Source organism: Pinus tabuliformis, chromosome 1_1, assembly GCF_031772625.1.
Source record: "Pinus tabuliformis cultivar Carrire ecotype Pingquan chromosome 1_1, CPIR1, whole genome shotgun sequence".
Classification (NCBI taxonomy): Eukaryota; Viridiplantae; Streptophyta; class Pinopsida; order Pinales; family Pinaceae; genus Pinus; species Pinus tabuliformis.
In genome coordinates, this window is record NC_142297.1 from 201,674,529 (window position 1) to 201,689,655 (window position 15,127).

Here is a 15,127-nt window from a genome sequence, read left to right on the forward strand (position 1 = left end):
GACGATGGAAAAATAATAAAAAAAAATTAAAATAGAAAAATGTTGAAAATGATTTTACCTGAGTCATCCCACTGCTCTCCTGGTGGAAGAGCCATGTCTGGGTCGCCACGAAAATCTACCCCAGCGTAAGGGAAGTCCTGAATAGAAAAGACTTGGTTTTCCAACCATTGGAAATGCTCAGGTTTGATCGAGCAACCTCTGTCCTCTCGTCCGGGTGACGGGCCATAACTGCGACCCATCGCATCAGTTTGGGCTCTCGAGGAAGCCCTGCTCCAACAGTAAGGTGTTGCGGGATCAACATGGGAACCCTCTCCAGGCCAAAACTCACAACCAAAGCCCCATAACCAAAGGTCTTTAGTTTTTCGTTTTTGGCCCTGTTCAGTTGGCCTTTTAGATTGGCCAACACAGCATCGCACCAGTTGAAGATGGTGCCTCGAAAGCAATCAACTGCCATACACATCTGGGATCCGGTGGCAATATGTAATGCGGCAGCCCCGCAAAGTCTGGTGACAGTAAACGCAATCACCATGAGTTCAAGACGGGATATGGTCTTTATGTCTATCCCTTTGTCTCTAACCTGGCTGTTGCAGAACTCTAGCTGGAGGTTATACACATACTGGCCACCTGGCCTAGCCCCAAACAGAGTCAAGTCTTCGCCTCTCTTAGGCAAACCAGTCAAGAAATATATGTCCGTCGGCTCGATTTCGAGCTGGTGGCCACCAATGAAGAAGCACTGGTCCTGTATGCTCCATCTGTCAACCAGCCACTGTAAGACATCCACCTGAGCCCTCATGCCAGGAATGGCCCAGAATTTGTACAAGTCACATGCCCTCAAAGCATCAAGTGAAGGCTGATGATTCCATGCGGCAGCATCCACGTCCTCATGTTCTCATTCACGCTAATCTAGCATGATGTACTCTCTGCATCAAGTAAAAAGATAAATTAAAATGCTAGAAATTATTTTGTTTGGTCCAATTTTGAGAATTTTTGGGTTAAAAACCCTTGCGACGGGGACCGCACCCTCCGGGTTAGACACAGTGTGTGGGACCACACCTTGTCTACATGGAAGGTGCAGACCCCTGACTTTTTCCCAATGGAGAAAAAGTTGGGGTCCGTAGACATGCTTTAATAATCAAAGGCAAACAAGTGTTTTTAGGGAAATATAGTGTCTCGTTGGTTTGCTTGTCATTAGGTCTTGTTTAGATTCTAGGAAGGTCTATCTTGTCCGCAAGATCGACTTATTCCGTGTGACAATTACAACCAAAATCTATGTTCAAACCTTGTCTGTCATCAAAGCTTGAAGTTGTGTCGTCTCCCAGGGAAGCTGAGCTTCGATTCTCTTCTCCCTGGCAACGGGGCCAATTAATGTTATCACCCCAAGAAACTCACCTAGGTTGTATATCAATGATGCTCGGGAACATTACAAGTTCAACAATTATGTTGGATAAGATGATGGATAAATGAAGATATGTTGCACATTTAAGCCAGATAACCACTCCTACTATGACTATCCCCAGACATGGGTGAAGACCCCCAAACTACAAGGCTTTCAACTACCAACCACTCACAATTTAAGGTAAAGGTGATGATGGAGAAGACTAATTACACCAACAGATACACAGGACACTGTGATGGCCAGCTGCAACCAGTTAGAAGATCTGTAGAACTATTGTTTAATGCACAGACAGGATGACAACTGCCTGATGTTAAACAACAACAATCTGCAAGCAATTTTAATGAACCACTAAATTATAATACAGAGGTGGGATGACAGCCCCTCTGATATTAGACATTCACAGCACATCAAATAAATGCCAGCATGCACAACCTAGAACAAGAAAGAGAAGTGGAAAATGAGTAAGTGACAGCAAAAGAAGCTTGTATTAGTTGGAAATCAAGACCAGAAGCTGCAGGTCTCATAGTATTTACAGTCTCCAGAAGTTAAAGGCAACAACAAAGCTTTCATTCATCAAAACTCATTCATCCCACTACATCAGTTTTGGGTATATATGGTGTTACATTACAAAAAACTCTACTACCCATGCGTGGAGGAGCCCATAAATGGTCACCAACCGCATTTACATTTAGAAATGGGCCTCTGATACAAATCTGGCTGTGTTAGTAAACAAAATTGATCTTCTTTGATATTCTGTTGTCCTTCATGAACAGGTGGAATGTTGACTGAAAGAAACCCATCACTGATAAATGTGTTTAACTGCTCGAGGATGTCCTTTTCAATCTTCGGCCACTCTGTTAGTTGAATGCGATCATTGGAGAATCATTGAGCTGGGTGCAGGTAGCTGGCTGTCATTTTCCTTCGGCGGCAGTGGACAGTCGGGAATGGTACAGACAACATGGCAGAGGCGTGCATATGACAAAAACAACTATTGGCCATCAGATCCAACAGAAGAACGGTGGAGATCAGTCTTGCAGGGAAATCTATTCAATATGGCAAATACATTATCGAAGGCAGGCCTGCGGACCTGAAACTTTATGCACAGGATCAGTGAGTCGCATTGGATCTGGCAGCCAATATCGCATCTCTATAATGGAAAAGACCTTGTCGCATTGAAAGCGCCGATTGCGATGGTGCTACGGACCCGACGGAGTCATTAACAGTGGCTTATAATCACATCGCGTCCAATGTGGGCGGTCGGCAATCGGCGATCGGTGAGGCTAAACTAGACTTGCTGAAAAGCTCCGATTGCGACCTGCGACTAGCCCACGGACCCGATAGAGGTTTTAACCATTTTTAAGATTGAAGAAGGGGCATCGGGATATCGCATCGGTGGGACCCAAGGGGTGTAGCCTTTATTCATATCCGATTGCCGATAGCGATAAAGGCCCGGACCCAATACACCATCGCACAATCATTTATCGTAATATCGCATCCGAGGGGCAATCGGCAATCGACCATCGGCGATTGCTAGACACCCGACTTATGAGATACCTGCTGAAAGCTCTGATAGCGATGAGGAATGAAAGCGCCAAGGCTATATGGTAGGGTCCTATGGAGGCTTTGCGCTTCACAATTAAGGGTTGGGGCTAAACAGGGGCTTTGACGGATTTCAGAGGGATTTAAACGGGGAATGAAGAGGTTACAGAAGATAAAAATAGAGATAGCGGGGCTATGGAGTAGAAGGGACATGAAGGGGAAGGGAAGAAAAGACTGTTGCGGGCTACCTTTCTGAGCATAAACACACGGCCGATCTGAACTTTGGCCCTCCAAATGCTGAAGTTTGTAGCAGAGCTAACACTTCCAAGAGTAGCCGACTGAGGAATTAGGATCTGCTCTTAAGTTATTAATAAGTTTGGAGAGAGAGGGGTGTGAAAACCATTCCTTGTGGGCTTCTTCAATCCATCTAGTATAGGAAGAGAGATTGATAGCAGGGTGCTTTCATCCTCAAATTGGCGTGATAAAGCATCCGGTACTACATTGTCACACCCTTTTTTATAAATTATCTCATAATCCTTTCCCAATATTTTGGCCAGTCGTTTATTTTGTTGTGGCGATGAGAGACGTTTCTCCAAAAAATATTTGAGACTTTGATGGTTTGTGCAGATTTGGAAATGTCACCCCAATAAGTATGGCCGCCAAGTATCTACTGCATGTATGATGGCCATCATTTCTTTCTCATAGGTAGATTGAACCAGATGTTTGCCACTCAGTTGTTGGCTGGTGAAAGCCAAGGGTCAACCTTCCTGCATTAAGACAACACCAATACCAATACCTGAAGCATCACATTCAATCACAAAAGATTTGGTGAAGTCTGATAGTGCCAATACGAGAGTGGAACACATGGCCTGTTTGAGAACCACAAACACCTGTTGTGTTGCATCAATCTAGAGGAATGAATTTTTTGTAAGAAGGTTAGTGATGGGTCTCGCAATGCAACCATAATTGCGGACAAATTTGTGATAGTAGCCAATGAGACCCAAGAATCCCCTCAGACTCTTCAAGTTTTTTGGTTGGGGCTGTTGGGTCTAAAATGTGGATGCAGGTTAGAGTTTCATTTACTATCAATCCGGGTAAGTAAAACTTCAAGGATTATCCAATATATATGGACTTAGAGACAAACTAAACAAAGCTAGATGAAGAAATTCCAAAGCTCCCTTACAGGAGGTCTTTCATTGGGATCTCCAACACCTATTTAGTCATTTAATCAAAATGAAATCTAAATATATTATGACAAGTGTAAGAAATATTAAAGTTCCCTTACAGGAGACTGTTCATTAATATTTCTAATCATCTTTATCAACAAACTATTTGAAACTAATGAAATTAAAGCACTTAAACCTAATTATGATTGATTACATGAAATATTAAAGCTCTCTTACAAGAGACTATTCATTTATATCTCAAGCATATGAATCAGAAACTTAAACTAATGAAATCAAACATTAAATAACAAATCAAATTCATTGAAAGAAACATTAATACTTTCTTACAAAAGGTCATTCGTTAATATTTCAAACATATGAACCAATAATTTAATATAATGAAATTCACAAACAAACATAAAATGAAAGTTTACCAAAACAAAACAAGCATGCAAGTGAGGAAATGGGGGCCCTCCATAGCTCCACAAGAACACCTAGAAAGAATTCAAATGTAGAAGAAAATCCAATCCACTTTATTTATCATCAATTGCAAATTGCAATTACAAGCTCCAAGTTCTACATTCCAAGAGGTCCTAAACTCTATATTACAATGATTCTAAAATCTAAAATTATAAATGAAGGACTAAGTTTCTAAATTCTAAAAATTAAGATCACAAATGAAGGAGATAACACTTCTATCTATAAAACAAGATGAGATAACAAACTCATAATGATGATGCACTATTCCCTCCTTTGATCCACATATTTCTCAACCAATGGTGACACATAACCTTATCTTCCATTATCTCCTCCATGAGGTATATCTTCTAAAATTCGAATTTAGCCTTGGGATACCACATAAGAGGCTTTTGGAAGCTTCCTTTTAACCTACACATGTCAATAAACTCATTCCAATTGTTAGGTATAAGTATAAGCATATTATTTTCTAAAGTTTAACCATAAATTCACTTAAAATACTAAGAATTAATAATTTTTTGGAAAACACAAAGGTAACCCATATAATGATGAAAGTGAAGCGGATGTGATGACATGGTGGTGGAATAGAGGTAAGAAAATGTGTGAATGAAGTGAAAGTGGATGTATTTTAAGGATAATTCTTAGGCCCAACATACCCCCAAACTGAAGGTATTGCATGTCCTCATGAAATCTATTACATTACTTTTTTTTTTATACTTGAGCTTTGGCTTAAAATTTGCATGATATCATTTACTTAACTTTTGCAAAGTGTTTTTGATGAATTGCAACTTGGCTGGTTTTTGTGTTTCAAGCATATTTTGTTTGTTGCATTCAATTTTAATGTATGATCTTTCCATATTGATAATGTGATTTTTATTGAAAAGTATTTTGTTGGAATGCATCATGGTTGGTTCTTATGTAACAACCATGATTGTGTAACTTGGCATCCAATTAACTTTTAAATACTTTCTACAAAGCCATTTTTATGCTCATGATGATGTAATAGTAAATATATTTTGAAAGTATGTGGGTTTTAGAATGTGCTATATGAATATGGAAAAATATGAAGGTGACAAAGTATGAATGTAAACGTACCCCCCCCCCCCCTCCCCAAATTGATGGTTTTGGCAAATTTGTGAAATGAGGAAAGGAAGTTGTTTTCCAAAAATTATCATTTTTGCTTTCAAGGAATTATATGGTTAAAAGTTAGAAAATAGTATACCTCAACTTACCCTTTCAAAAATGGACGAGATTTGTGCATGCGTGGCTGCAAAATTCTGATCATAGTCTTCTTTACTTGGTTGTGAAAATGGTGGATGAAATCGCAAAAGTGAATCTTCTATTGTTGTTGCATCTGTTGCTAAATCTACTACTGGATCTTCTGCTGAATGTTCGGAATCTGCTGTTGAATGTGACTGAAAATGTATAAGGCTTGGAAGGTATACAAAATTTATAATTTACACTTGCCCCCTAGCCTTATTTATTGACTTGTCCTCAAGTCATTTATATCAAACACTGAAAACATAATGAAAGTAATTCTACTTCCTTTGCTACAAAATGATTGGTCTTCATGTGTTCAACGCTCATTGGCACAATTCTTATCATGTGAATAAATGTTTCGGTGTCAAACATAACAAAAAATTGTTAACTTAGTGTCCATTGGTGGATGCCACTAGTCAAGACGAGATCTCCCATCTTTGATGTGGATAAGAGTCAAGATTCCTCGAACACATATTTCTAAGTATGAATGAATTTGTTGTTGTCGAATACTCAGAAGATCCGACGAACAAGGGACATTGATGTATTCCCTTGTTTATCAGCATGATAGCTTGCCCTTAAGGCATGCAAGCTTCAAGGTGTTTTTAGAAAAATATTTAGACTCAAGGACTATGGACTCAATGGTGTATGGAAGCAAGGTTTTATTTGCAAGGGTAGGAAAAAGGAAATTGACAATGAATAGGAACCTGACAATGTGTTGGGCCAAAGTGGAACAAAAAGCTTGTAAATGTGCTTTTGTTGCTTTTATTGGTGGGTTAGGTATGATGAAAACGTAATGAAGTGTATGTGGATAATGAGAAATGGGTAATGACTCTTGCTGGGAAAAAGTGAATTTTGGGATGCAAAATCTCAAATATAACAAATTTTCTCATTAATTCTCGAATTTCTGCTAAAATAGCTGAGTTTGACCAGCATTGACCAGGTACATGTAGACGTCAAATTCATGTGTGGATAGGTATTTCACCATCCTTGTACATTTAGGAACAAACCCCAGCTCTTCAAAATTTCTAATTTGTCATGCAACATGTCAAATCATTAAGCTATTACAAGAAGCTGCAAGAACTTGTAATTTTCTAGAAATTTCGTTTATGTTCATGAACTTTTTCTTTAGAATTTCTCATGAAATTAGTGTTTTGAAGACCAATTGTGCACACAATTAGTTTCCTTAAAAAAAATAAAAAAAATAATAAAAACACACACACACACACACACAAACAAACAAACAAACAAAAAAACAAAAAACAAAAAAACTTGGCATAAATAACATAAGTGTGTTCAAGAAGAAATGGCCATTCCCTTCCTGATTCCTTCGCAAAACTTAATGCCAAATGAAACATATTAAGGAGAATCAAAAGCATAATTTTCAGTCCAATTCATAATATATATAACAACCCATTTTTAAGCAATAACCATGAAAATTAACTCATATCCCCCTTTGTGTCAGATGTCTCCTCGAATGTGCATGACAAAGAGCATGTGTTGCAAACTAGTATGTCTCATAAACACATAAAACGATAATGAAAGCATAGATTTTAATGCCAACTCTAAGCATAATCCTCCAATTGTTTTTTAATTGTTTTGATTTTTTTTTTTTTTTTTTCTGATTGTTTGTTTTTTTCTATTTGTTTTGGTTTTTTTTTAATTGTTTTGATTTTTTTGATTTTTTTTTATTCTTATTGTTTTGAGTTTTTTATTATTATTATTATTTTGATTTTTTTTTAAGTTATTTTGATTTTTTAATTGTTCAATTTTTTTAATTTTTAATTTTTAATTGCTTTGATTTTTTGTATATTTTTTATTGTCTTTTTTTTTAACTAAAATTTAAAAATAAAATTTATTTTGTATCCAAAAATAAATAAAAATAAAATATGATCGTTTTTTTCTTTTTCCACTAATCAAGTAATATGTTCCATTTGTTCACGTGGAGAAAATTCACATTCATTTCCCTTTTTTTAAGTATATTATATATTTGATTTCATTGCTAACAAAACCCAAAAAGAATGGATTAAGATGAGGAGGCCTCTGTTCATGAAGCTCGACCAAGGTAAACGAGAACAATGCATCATAGGATTTTCAACAGGCCTTAAAACTAGCAGAAACAGATCAACCACAAAACTGCATGGAACTCGACTGTTTGGTGACCGATCTGGACGATATTTAACTCCATATGTGCAGTGAAAACTCGAGATTCAAACTTTACCATAAAGATTTATGGATTCACGGCAAAGTTGGTGAAACAGAGATAAACATTTCCACTAAGCCTTCATTATTTTTTTCCTTGAAATCATAAATTTGATTGATGCAGAGGTTAAGGCGTGGTCGAATATTCAAGATCGATATCTTTCCTAATAGTAGCTACACAAAATCTGCATCAAATCATCAAATCCCTAAAATCGTGCCACAAAATCTGTATGCAATCATCTAATTGCTCAAATCGCTCAAATTGTTGCTCAAATTCGTGCCAGAATGAATAGAACCACGATTTGCTGGAAAAAATTTCAAAACTCATCATTAAGAGGAGGTCAAATTGCACTAAAGTGACCTGTTTTTCCAGAGCCACGGTGAGCTACGACTTCTCATTCTCTATCTGCAAAAATTGACCTGAAAGTGAAATATATTTCTGCTCGAGAAGAGCACAGTTCTGTTCTGTGGTAATGGTGGTAGCGTCACCCTGGGCCTTTGATGTCTCCAGTTGTTCCTGTAACTCGCGGATGTACGCGTCCGCTTTCTGAACAATAACAGTGATATTGCAACTATTGGCCGCCTCTTGCAGCTCCGCGTCTGAGACGAAGAGCGGCATTTTGAACCACCCTGCTTTTCTCAAATCTCGCAGAGAAACCCTTATTTAGTTATTTGCTTTCTTCCAACCCTAGGCAATTGGTTCCGCCTGCCTCATCAACGCTGCCATGGACAGAAGAGAAACAGATATAATAAAGGTTCAAGGAGTGATGAATCGAACCTTCGACTTCCCGCCTATAAATGAACAAATGATGAAGCGGAAAGAGGTTGCACGGATCTTCATTTCAAATTCCTTGGCCAAGTTTAATAGCCTCTAACTTCCTTAAAGCCTGACATTGAATTTGGCTTATTGCATATTTATATACAGATTTGGCTCATTTGAAAGATGTATTTGGTTAAAAAAATAAAAATAAAAATCGTTTTTTCTTCATATAGTCACCAAAACAAGGTCCTGAAGAACTGCAATTTCCTCTCAAACCATTAGGAATTCGAAGAAACTATTTCTAGGTTATGTAACTCATTCTGTTCCCGAAAAGACCCATGTCTTTGATTTTCCAGATTTTCTTGTTTTGATTACAAAACATGTTTCAAAACAACATTTAAAAACTGTTGCGTCTTCTGGCAATGCTTGTAACAAAATCAAATCAGTTAGGTCATGACTCGATTCCAAACCCATCAATTCTTCTATAAATTGTGATCTACATGGAAATGAATTCAGTTCATGGTCACATGAAATGCCACTCTGAAACCCATCGAGATAGCATCGATGCCCATATGGAAGAGTCACAGAAAAATGAGACACAAGATTGATAAGAAAGTTAGAATGATGTTGAGTTTGAGGTTGACCATCAAAACGAGAAATCAAACAGGATTGATAATTGGATGAAGGGATAGGGATCCAAGAGACCCAGCTATGCAACCCAACATGGCACACTTTGTTCACAATTGAGATCAAATGCAAAAGAAAGGATCTCATTATTACAGAAATTATGAGCTCCAAAAATTTAGAAGTCGAGAACAAAGTAAATGTAGAGAAGTTTCAACCTCCTTTTTGAATTATTTATATGCAGACTTGGCTTACTTGAAGAAATGGTCCCAGCGCATACAAGACCTAGCCTAAGAGGAAATATGGTTTTTTTAATCAAATCAATAAACTATAGATTTCATTTTTAAATTTGAAATCGAAAATAAACCAATTTAAAAAAAAAATGATTTCGATTTCTTATAATGTTGTAGTTTTAATGATTTGTGCAATTTCTGAGCAAGAGAATTTTATATTATTTTTGAAAATAAATCAGTAGATTTTCTGATCTTCCTAATTGCTTGAAGCGCATGAAGAGAGCATACTTATCTATTGATTTGTTTTTTTATTTTTGCAGGTTAGAGTGGATGAAGTGGCTCTTACTAAATTTATTTATGAGAAATGTGGATGATTTTTTTATTATTTTTATCTTTTGAAAACAAAACTAAAGGAAAACTTCTATGAGATCTCATTTTATTTTTTCTAATCTATTCTACCTTTAACTTAAAGATTTTTTTTTATTTCCTAGGTAAAAGAATGCTTCCAGTGAGGCCACCTAACCTACGGACTAAGAATTAGAAAATGCTCACATCAAGATTTAAAATTTTCACCTTATGATTTGGAAACATGTGAGTAACCTATCTTATTCTTGGAGTTGGCGCAAGGTTCTTTTGAAACCAGTCTTTGATATTGTTCTTGCTCTCCAAGAAGTACTTGTTTGACATCTTCAAATTTCTCATCCGTAGATGAATTAGTAAGAAATGGGGGGTTTGATAAAAAAACTGAATTTAAAATCAAACTAAGTATGAAAAATCAAAAAGCTCAAACTTGAACACCTTTATGAAGATCATGTTGTCACCAGGTTTCACAAGTTAGTCCATAAAAAGTAATTGCAATAAAAATAACTTTCTAATTCTATCTCCAAGTCATCCTCCTCGGCAATGGCGCCAAAATGTTGGGTCTAAAATGTGGATGCAAGTTAGAGTTTCATTTAATACCAATCTAGGTAAGTAAAACTTTGAAGATCATCCAATATATATGGACTTAGAGACAAACTAAACTATGCTAGGTGAAGAAATGTCAAAGCACCCTTACAGGAGGTCTTTCATTGGGATCTCCAACACCTATTTAGTCATTTAATCAAAATGAAATCTAAAGACATTGTGACAAGTGTAAGAAATATTAAATCTCCCGTACAGGATACTGTTCATTAATATTTCTAATCATCTTAATCAACAAACTATTTGAAACTAATGAAATTAAAGCAATTAAACCTAATTTTGATTGATTGCGTGAAATATTAAATCTCTCTTACAAGAGACTATTCATTTATATCTCAAGCATATGAATTAGAAACTTAAACTAATGGAATTAAACATTAAATAACAAATCAGATTCATTGAAAGAAACATTAATACTTTCTTACGAAAGGTCATTCGTTAATATTTCAAACATATGAACCAATAATTTAATCTAATGAAATTCACAAACAAACATAAAATGAAAGTTTACCAAAACAAAACGAGTATGCAAGTGAGGCAATGGGGGCCCTCCACAGCTCCACAAGCACACCTAGAAAGAAGTCAAATGTAGAAGAAAATCCAATCCACTTTATTTATCATCAATTGAAAATTGCAATTACAATCTCCAAGTTCTACATTTCAAGAGGTCCTAAACTCTATATTACAATGATTCAAAAATCTAAAATTACAAATGAAGGACTAAGTTTCTAAATTCTAAAAATTAAGATTACAAATGAAGGAGATAACACTCCTATTTATACAACACGATGAGATAACAAACTTATAATGATGATGCACTATTCCCTCCTTTGATCCACATATTTCTTAACCAATGGTGACACATAACCCTATCTTCCATTATCTCCTCCATGATTTATGTCTTCTCAAATTCGAATTTAGCCTTGGGAGGCTACCTAAGAGGCTTTTGGAAGCTTCCTTTTAACCTACACATGTCAACAAACTCATTCCAATTGTTAGGTATATGTATAAGCATATTATTTTCTAAAGTTTAACCACAAATTCATTAAAAAATACTAAGAATTAATAATGTTTTGGAAAACAAAAAGGTAACCCATATAATGATGAAAGTGAAGCGGATGTGATGACATGGTGGTGGAATAGAGGTGAGAAAATGTGTGAATGGAGTGAAAGTGGATGTATTTTAAGGATAATTCTTAGGCCCAAAAAGGGCCAATCTTGCATTGCCTGTTTCTTTTTGGGATCAACCCTGACACTTTCACGACCCACAATGTGTCCCAAATAATTGACTTCTTCCACGCCAAAACAGCACTTGGAAACCTTGACAAACAATTTGTGATTCTAGAGTAGTCGCAAGATCGGGTCTACATGTTGAAGATAGTTTTCCCAGTTTAGGTTGTAGATGAGAATTCCATCAAAGAAAACGAGGACAAATTTTTGGAGATATGGTTGCAACAGGTGATTCATGAGGCTTTGAAAAGAAGATGGAGCATTATAAAGACCAAATGGCATGACCAAGAATTCATAATGGCCTTCATGAGTTCGTAAAGTAGCCTTGTGAATGTCTTCTTCTTTCATGTGTCTTTGGTGATAGCTAGAGCGAATATCTAGCTTGCTAAATAATTGAGCACCATGACCACTAGTGATGAATAAGGATTGATGCTAGGATGAATAACTACTGCTTCAAGGAGTTCCTTGATGATTTTTTCAATTTCATTCTTTTGGGCGAAAGGATATCGATATGGGCACACATTAGGCAGTTGGGCCCCCAGGACCAAAGGGATGTTATGATCATGTTCACCTCTAGAGGGTGGAAGCTCTTTAGGTTTGTCAAATACCTGCTGGTGGTGGTGTAAGACCTATTGCATCTCAGGATGAATATGAAGAGTAGTGGATTCTATGGCCTGGATGGAATTACACTGGGAGATGACTCCATGATGTCATTTTTTCAACAACTTTTCCATTAGATGTGAGCTTATGATAGTAGGAGCACCTGCCTGGAGTCCACGTAGTGTATGAATGTGGTCATTCTGCTTAAAGCTCATATATAACTCCTAGAAATCCATTGTGATTGGGCCTAGTGTGCAAAGCCATTTGGCACCCAAGACAATGTCACAACCACCCATATTAATTGCAAACATGTGGGTCTTTAGGTGGTAGTATCCCATCTGAAGTTTAATATTTTCACAACAACCTTCACATTTCATTGTCCCCCCATCAGCAATAAGGACTTGGAAATTAGATACTTCCCTTACAAAACTATGAACAACTTTGGTGACTCGCTTATGGATAAAATTATGAGTGTTGCCACTATCAATCAATACCACTACGGGGCGATGTTTAAGAAAGCCTCTGATTTTGAGATTTTGGGGTGCAGAAATGCCCGCCAAAGCATGTAGCAAGATAACTGGTTCATCTAGCATAGCTGTGAGATCATTGTCTTGTTGGGTTTCCTCAGCTTCATCCTCTGCCCCACTAAGGGATGGGGCTTCCTCAGATGAGTTGTGGTCAGTAACATCAATTTGAAATAATTTGGATTCCTTGCATTTATGCCCCGAGGAGTATTTGTCATCATAGTAGTAGCACAATCCTTGTGTTCTTCGTTCCACCATTTCTGCTAGAGACACCTTTAGAACCTTAAGTGTTTGGGTAGGGCCCTGAACCTGGGTGGGACGCCCCTTGGCTATGAAATTTGGATGATTAGACTGGGTAGCTAAAGCAAGTTCTACTTCAACAATATTTGTGCAAGCGTCTATCCATGTAGGTGGGTGGTGCTTCCAGACATGTGCTTGGATGGCTGCTTTGAGACCACTAATGAAACACTCCAAGTAGAATTCATCTCCTAGACCTTCTGCTCAGTTGGCCAATGTCTCAAAGGCTGCAATGTAGTCTTTTATTATGCGTGTCTGTGGGAGCTTAGTAAGACGGCCCAAAAAATTAGATTCTATGTCAAAGCAGTCATAAAGGGCTTTTGAGAACTCCTGCCAAGTTATGTTCCCGAGATAACATTTCACATGCCACTATCACCATTTCCATCTCTCTTGGTCCAAGTAAAGGGCTCCCACACGTAGTTTAGTTGCATCATTGCAAATATCATTCAGAATGAAATATTATTCCATTTGTGCTACCCATACTACCTAATTAGAGCCATCAAATTTATACATGTCCAACTTGGGTGGCTGAGAGTGGGAATGTTGGTGATTTCCATGGAAGTGAATATGATGGCTAGATTCTCCTTCAAGGTGTTCATCAATACTATGTGCCTCTTGATGCAACCCCGAAGTGGTCTTAGTGAGGTGTTCAATGAATGCTGAAATTTTGTCCAGTTGTTCCTTGAAATTATCCAACCTTGTTTCAAGGTGCTCGATCTTCTCATTGGCCATGACTTGAGCTCTGGTTTCTACCATACACAGATCTCGATCACTTGACGTCACTTCGAAAAAATTTGGGACTGCCAGAAAATTGAAGCTGACAAGCGAACGGTACCACTGCAATCAGCTCGTTGTCCTGAATCTTATGAGCTAAGTCTCATGTAAGCGTCTCGGGATATCTTTTCCCAACATTCAACCTAGAATAAGTATCCCTTAATCGTGGTTTTATTTTTCCTTTATTAACTTTTATTACATGAACTTTTCACCGGGGTTGTTACAGAACCCTCCCCCCTGGGGAACATCATCATTAGTGTTAAACCACACCATGACCTCAGCAAAACCATTGAAAAGAAAACATACTACCTATGGAGCTTTATAACTTAGCTCATTTCCATATTTATAATGAAAGACTTGCTCAAAGCAAAACATCATGATAACATGATAACATACCACGTATTGGAGCTTTATAACACAATCCATTATAGTATTTACATCCATATACATATTCATATACCAAAACATCAGCCAAATATATGTCAAAACCAACATCAAACCAAAACTACTTTGCCTCAACTAGCAAACAATGAAGGATATAGGGCCTGCATCTGATCTTCCATCTCCCATGTAGCTTCTTCAGGCCCAAAGTTCTTCCACTACACTTTAACTTGCTTTATGGCTTTGTTCTTGAGCATGAGATGCTTCCGCTGCAGTATGCACTAAGGCTCTAGCTAGAACTCTCCTTCTTACAACACCTGCAATACAGACCAATCAATAACATGATCAACATCCTTTATATACTTCTTAAGAAATGAAATATGGAAAACATCATGGACTTTCACTGTTGGAGGCAGTGCAAGTCGATATGCCACTGGTCCAATCCTCTTAAGGATCTCAAAAGGCCCGCAATATCGTGGTGCCAACTTGGCACATGAACCAATCCTCAAAGAGCTTTTCTTGGGCTTGATGCACAAATACACATGCTCCCCAACTTGAAACTCCTTGAATATCATGTGTTGATCTGCATAACTCTTATATTTGTCTTGTGTTTCCTTTAGATTCTTCTTTATAACATGCATTTCCTACTCCATGTCCACCAACATGTCCAGTCCAATAAGTACCTTGTTCATTGGATCACTCTA